Source organism: Staurois parvus, unplaced genomic scaffold, assembly GCF_062004578.1.
Source record: "Staurois parvus isolate SC_StPar_1 unplaced genomic scaffold, SC_StPar_1.0 ptg000647l, whole genome shotgun sequence".
NCBI classification, from domain to species: Eukaryota; Metazoa; Chordata; class Amphibia; order Anura; family Ranidae; genus Staurois; species Staurois parvus.
In genome coordinates this window covers 2,235,262-2,242,500 of record NW_028318443.1, presented here as the reverse complement: position 1 = coordinate 2,242,500, position 7,239 = coordinate 2,235,262, and the positions used below count along the sequence as shown (strand labels likewise).

The 7,239-nt window shown below is 44.8% G+C and overlaps 1 long non-coding RNA gene across 1 annotated transcript in view; it reads left to right on the top strand.

Annotated features, from left to right (window-relative positions):
- The window catches only part of LOC149448974 (uncharacterized), an 8,247-nt gene extending 7,454 nt beyond the window's left edge, over window positions 1–793 (top strand). The window contains exon 3 of the long non-coding RNA XR_016315471.1: window positions 1–793. This exon is cut by the window's left edge and continues 42 nt beyond it. This is a non-coding gene — a long non-coding RNA (uncharacterized LOC149448974).
- Window positions 794–7,239: the final 6,446 nt, after the last annotated feature.

The following is a 7,239-nucleotide window of genomic DNA, read 5'->3' as shown; positions in this document are numbered from 1 at the left end:
CTCCAACATGGTGATGGGAAAAGAAATAAAGATGACCCTTCAAATACCGATGATCAGGTTGTTTATGCCGCTGTCAAACCTGCCTCCGATCAAGTGATATATTCAACTGCTCGCTAACATCTTAGACATGGGGATTCTTCAGAAACGACATTAAAGAGGAAGACTGAAGAATCGACAGCGGAGTGTTGCAGATTGGATACAAATATCCCCAATTCATGTGTTCCTTACACCTTCGAGGAAAGCACCAAGATACAAACATTTTTCCCTTTTTAAGGTGAAGTTGATCGACATATGTCTCTTTTAACTCATGTAATTGTCATTTTTATGTTATGTACTGTATGTAAGCATCCCAAATTATTGAGCCCCTAGCACCTTCGCGAAAAACAAAAGGATACAATTTTATCCTGTCGTTTAGGTGGACGGCCATGTCTTTTTAGGTTTGCAGTTGTCCATGCTCTTTCCATTTTCGGATGATGGATTGAACAGTGCTGATGTTCAAAGCTTGAGATATTTTTTTATAACCTAACCCTGCTTTAAACTTCTCCACTCCTCCAATTGGTTCCACTAGATTTTAGTTAGGGGTATCAGAGTAAAGAGGGCTGAATCCAAATGCACGCCACACTTTTTAGATATTTTATTATGTGCCACTTTGTGTTGGTCTATTACATAAAATCCCAATAAAATACATTGACATTTTTGTTTGTAACATGACAAAATGTAAAAAATTTCAAGGGGTATGAATACTTTTTCAAGGCACTGTATACAGTATGTAAAAAAAATAACCAATAACAACCTACACTAGGTGTGACGTAAATGGTAAAACAGCAGCTGTCAAAAATGCTGGCAACAAACAATAAATATTAAGAAACAATATGCAGCACTGATTTACCCTTTGTAATATAGACCATAAACATATAAAAATAAAATAAAATAAAACAGATAATAAGGTACAGTCCTCAAAGTAAGTCAGTGATGTGCACCTGGAAATCATGTAAACCCAGGGGCGGACTGACCATTTGGAAACTCGGGCACTGCCCGAGGGCCCGGGGTCAGTAGGGGGCCCTAAGAGATGCCCCTGGTACCTTTTTCATAGGCTTTTTTGAGTTTAGGCAAGTGCACAGGGGCCCCATGATCCCCTATTGCCCGGGGGCCCCATGAGTTGTCAGTCCGCCCCTGTGGAAACCCCATATCCATAGAGACAACAGTCCCACAGAAGTAAAAGAAACCCTTTACCGTCAACACGCACAGCCCTTTACCGGAAAGGAATGACCACAAATCAAGCACTCAAAACAGCGCATGGGAAGTGTATTGATAGCTAGGGGTCCCAACAGATCTCTTCACCGAAGCTTTTCCACTGCAACTTACCGTACAGCATAAATGCAATATTAAATTAAGAGGAAGATCAAAAGCTCCCAAATGTATATTTGTGAAAAAAAACTAAATCTCTTCATTACGTAGTATTTAGTGAAATCGAAGGTTTATTAAGAATACCTCACTTACAAACAATGAATGAAGTTCATCATGTAAAATCCAAAGATGTTTCCAGCCAACAAGATGGCCGCGATGCGTGGCATGATGTCATAAGCCGTAGCTCAACCCTACACATTTCGTCATACAAAGACATCATCAGGTGCGTGGACTTCCAACAGGCTTTATATACCCATCAGGCGGAAGTGCAGTCACGCATCAACCACTTGTGCGCCAATAAATGGAAACCGAACCCTCAACACTAAACAGGATGCATTAGCAACACCACAGAGCAGAAACAATAAATATACATTGGAGAGACAACTGGGCAAAAATAAAAAATATAAATAAACCAACTTCGACCTTCAAAACAAATAGGATAAATAAAAAGGTTGAAAAACATCTAAAAAGTGAAAATAATAATCATAATGATAAAGCAATTTATACAAAAAACCTTGTTCAGCGCCATCTTGTGGTTAGAAAACGTATAACATCTAATCCAAACATTACATAACACATCCTAACAATTCATACATGTATAACACCCATGTACTATCCCTTCTAATGACAACATCATTCATTGTCCTTGATTCTAAACAATAAAACAACACTGAGAGCCCATAATAAAATAAAATGTTCAACTATTGTTAATGAAAGCATTTACATCCCATTCAATAGTTAAACCCAAAGGGGCATATGGTTTTAAAATCTAAATCCACCAGGTCTCCAATTTAGAAATTTCCCATCTGGTATGACTACCACACCAGTTAGGAGTAAACCTATCTATTGCCATGATGAGTGTGCCATTAGGATTCGTCCCATGACACAGGGCATAGTGTTTAGACACACTATGATTTGGAAAACCTTTCCGTATATTGTCTAGTTTTAGTTCTTAAAACTGTGTATCGCTCCCTTGCTTCCCCTTGCTCAATCACAGCATGCAGTCTTTGGTAAGAGTTGTCCATGAGGCCCCCGAATTCTTGCCGGTGGTATAGTTGCCATTCCTTTTGGTAAAAATGCCTCCAGGCCAAGCAGTCTTTGGTCGTCTTGCATTAACCGCACATTTGGGATCTCCCCAGAGTGGCTCCATGATATTAAGGTCAGGAGACTGTGATGAACCACTCCAGAACCTTCATTTTTCTACTCTAACCACTGGAGGGGCAACTTGGCCTTGTGCTTAGGGTCATTGTCATGCTGGAACGTCCAACAGGATCCCATGCGTGGCTTTCATGAAGAATGCAAATTGTCTGCCAGTATTTTCTGATAACGTGCTGCACTCATCTTGCCATCAGTTTTCACAAAATTCCCTGTGGCTTTAGAACTCACACACCCCCAAACATCAGTGAGCCACCATCATGCTTCACAGTGGGGATGGAATTTTTGTCACTATAGGCCTTGATGACCCCTATCCAAACATAGCGCTTAAGGTTGTGATCATAAAGCTCTATTTCTCTATTTTCTCATCATTCCAGATTACAGTGTGCCAGAAGTACAAGAAGAGAGGCATGCGAAGGTGTTGTCTGGCATAATGTAACTGGGCTTTTTTATGTTTTTTTTTCATAACGCTACCACCTCCCCCCCCTCTCCCCCTCTCTGTTGGGGTCTCCAAAGGCTCGGTCTTCGGGCCCCTTTTCTTCTCCATCTACACCTCCTCCCGCGGCAAACTGATACACTCCCACGGCTTCAACTACCATCTCTATGCCGACGACACACACATTTACCTCTCCACCCCCCACCTCACCCCCTCACTCTCTGCCCGTATCACCCACCTACTGAACGACATATCAGACTGGATGTCGCTCCATTTCCTCAAATTGAACCTTTCCAAAACCGAGCTCCTAATTTTCCCCCAAGCCCGTGCCCCCCCCCATCCTCTCCATCATGACCAACAACGCCACCATCAGTCCCACCCCGCAAGCCAAAGTCCTAAGTGTCACTCTGGACTCAAACCTGTCCTTTCAACCCCATGTCCAATTGTTGGCAAACTCATGCAGGCTCCGCCTCTGCAACATCGCCAAAATACGTTCGTTCTTAACCCCAGACACTACTAAGCAACTCATACACTCCCTTATTATCTGGACTACTGCAACTCCCTCTTCACCGGCCTACCTCATCACAGACTATCCCCGCTTCAGTCTATCCTGAACTCAGCGGCCAGACTCCTCCACCTCACCAACCGCTCCTCTTCTGCCACCCCCCTCTGACATTCCCTCCACTGGCTCCCGATTGCCCAACGCATTAAATTCAAAATACTAACACAGACATACAAAGCCATTCATTACGCTGCCCCAAACTTCCTCACCGACCTGATACCCAAATACCACCCAACACATACTCTTTGCTCCTCACAAGACCTCCTACTTTCTAGCTCCCTGGTCTCCTCCTCCCACGCCCGACTGCAGGACTTCTCCAGGACTTCCCCCATCCTCTGGAACTCACTACCCCAATCCATCAGACTGTCACCTACCCTCCTCACCTTTAGGCGCACCCTGAAAACCCATCTCTTCAGGGGAGCCTACCCCACCCTCACCTAACAGCCGATCTCGTCCACTCCTCCTACCACTCCATCCCCCACAGCCACTTCCTCCCGTACCACTATCCCCTCCCTCCTAGATTGTAAGCTCCAAGGAGCAGGGCCCTCGAACCCCTCGTGTATTGTATTGTTACTGCCTTGTCTCATGTACTGTCCCCCCGCTACAATGTACAGCGTTGAGAAACCTTTTGGCGCTATATAAATACTGTATAATAATAATATGATCACTATCTTTAAATTAAAGAGTTTTTTTGTCATAATCAATCATATTTTTAATATAAATGCAAACTTTTGAGCACAACTGTATGTATCTATACTCATCATTTACAGTAAAACTATTTTTTTTCAAAACTAACACTGGCAAAAAAAAAAATCCCTGTTTATGTCTTTTTGTCTTCAAAAATGATCTGGTCCATAAGGAATATCAATTGAATAGGAAATTCCTAAACTGTTTTCACAAATTAAACTCAAATAGCCCAATTTTCATCATTCATGAGGAATAAAAGAGAAAAGATAATCAGCGCAAACACTAACACCAGATGACCGAACTGATAATAAAAGTCCATAAAGTCCAAATAGATTAAAATAGGAAGGTCCATGGGGCACTTTGGGCAAGCTTCAGAAAATACTGCAGCAGGACTCTGTGTAATAAGAAAGAAAAAGAAGCACCTCTAAGTGCAGCAGAACCACTTTAACCACTTCCAGTCCGGACACTTTCCCCCCCTTCCAGTCCGGCCACTTTCACCCCCTTCCAGTCCGGACACTTTTACCCCCTTCCTGTCCGGACACTCCCCCCCCTTCCAGTCTGGACACTATCACCCCCTTCCTGTCTGGACACTTTCCCCCCTTCCAGTCCGGACACTTTCCCCCCCTTCCAGTCCGGACACTTTTACCCCCTTCCTGTCCGGACACTCCCCTCCCTTCCAGTCCGGACACTTTCACCCCCTTCCAGTCCGAACACTTTCACCCCCTTCCAGTCCGGACACTTTCCCCCCCTTCCAGTCCGGACACTTTCACCCCCTTCCTGTCCAGGGCAATTTCCAGCTTTCACTGCTATCACACTTTGAATGACAATTGCGCGGTCATGCAACACTGTACCCATATGAATTTTTTACCATTTTTTTGACACAGATAAAGCTTTCTTTTGGTGGTATTTATTCACCGCTGGGAGTTTTATTTTTTTTGCTATGTAAATGAAAAAGTCCAAAAATTTTGAAAAAAAGTGTTTTTCTTATAAAATTTTGCAAATAAATAATCTTTCATAATAAATCTTGACCAAAATGTATTCCGTTATATTTTTAGTAAAAAAAAAAATAAGCCAAATTAGTTTATAACCAAAAATTATCATTTTTAAACTTTTTTTACATTTTTATTTTATTTTTTTATATTATTATTTATGGGGTTTTTTTGGGGTTTTTTTTACATACTGTCACCCTAGTAGTACAGTGTCACCATGGTGACACTGTACTACTTGTGGGGGTGATGAAGATTTTTTTTTTTCATTTTTACAGTGATTGCTTTTACACCCATATAGAATGTAAAAGCAATCATTTCTCCTCTCCGGCTACATTCTTGCAGCCATTGAGAAATACTGAGTGAGCTGTGATTGGTCACAGCTTGCCACATGGTACAAGGCTGTTGTGAATAGCCTTGCACCATGTGACCTCTGTGATCATTCACAGATTTCACACGTGACATCTTGCTTACTACTTAGCATGTGATCACTGATTGGCCAATCAGTGATCACATGATCGGGACCTCGCACAGAGGTCCCGTCCGACGATTGGTGTTTCACTGTGTCCCAGGGAGCGCGCACAGCTAGAAAAGGCGGGTGCCGTTTATGAACGGCAACCTGCCCCTGTAGTGCCGCCGCCCTGCCGTTTATAAACAGCAGGCAGACGGCAAGTGGTTAATAAATCTCAAATGTAGGAACACTCACATGCAGGGGCGGACTGACCATTTGGAAACTCAGGCACTGCCCGAGGGCCTGGGGTCAGTAGGGGGCCCCATGAAATGCCCCTGGTACCTTTTTCATAGGCTTTTTTGAGTTTGGGCAAGGACACAGGGGCCCCATGATCCCCTATTGCCCGGGGGCCCCATGAGTTGTCAGTCCGCCCCTTTTCACATGTAGCAGTAGTAAAACAGGCATATATTGGGTAAGTATCCAAGAAAGTATGAGGAACGGCTGTGTTCTAGTATCGGACATCCACGTCTGCGCCCAGGAGTAGCGTGGTGACAGGAGGAAGAAGGCGGCATGTGTAACCTCACTAAGATGGTGTTGAGGCGCGAAGTCGGCATTGGCGTGATGACGTCAGGAACCACCATGCATATCGATGCATTTCAAAGCATGCGCTAACCTCTATTGGCGGAAGCGCGCTCCTTTGTCAAGTGGCAGTACTTTTCTCTCAGGTTCTCATACACGCTCATATATCAGAAGCGATAGGGATCTCTGCGTCCATGACAACCACACTAAGGAGAAACCTCCCTCACATGCAGGGGCGGACTGACTATTTGGAAACTCGGGCACTGCCCGAGGACCCGGGGTCAGTAGGGGGCCCCATGAGATGCCTCTGGTACCTTTTTTCATAGGCTTTTTTAATTTTGGGCAAGGACACAGGGGCCCCATGATCCCCTATTGCCCGGGGGCCCCATGAGTTGTCAGTCCGCCCCTGTTCACATGTAGCAGTAGTAAAACAGGCATATATTGGGTACGTATCCAAGAAAGTATGAGGAACGGCTGTGTTCCAGTATCGGACATCCGCGTCTGCGCCCAGGAGTAGCGTGGTGACAGGAGGAAGAAGGCGGCATGTGTAACCTCACTAAGATGGCATTGAGGCTCGAAGTTGGCGGCGGCATGATGACATCAGGAACCAGCATGCATATCGATGCATTTCAGAGCATGCGCTAACCTCTATTGGCGGAAGCGTGCTCCTTTGTCAAGTGGCAGTACTTTTCTCTCAGGTTCTCATACACGCTCATATATCAGAAGCGATAGGGATCTCTGCGTCCATGACAACCACACTAAGGAGAAACCTCCCTCACATGCAGGGGCAGATTGACTATTTGGGAACTCGGGCACTGCCCGAGGGCCCGGGGTCAGTAGGGGGGCCCCATGAGATGCCCCTGGTACCTTTTCATAGACTTTTTTGGGTGTGGTTTGAGTGTGGGTGAGGACACAAGGGCCCCATGATCCCCCATTGCTCGGGGGCACCATGAGTTGTCAGTCCACCCCTGCTCAC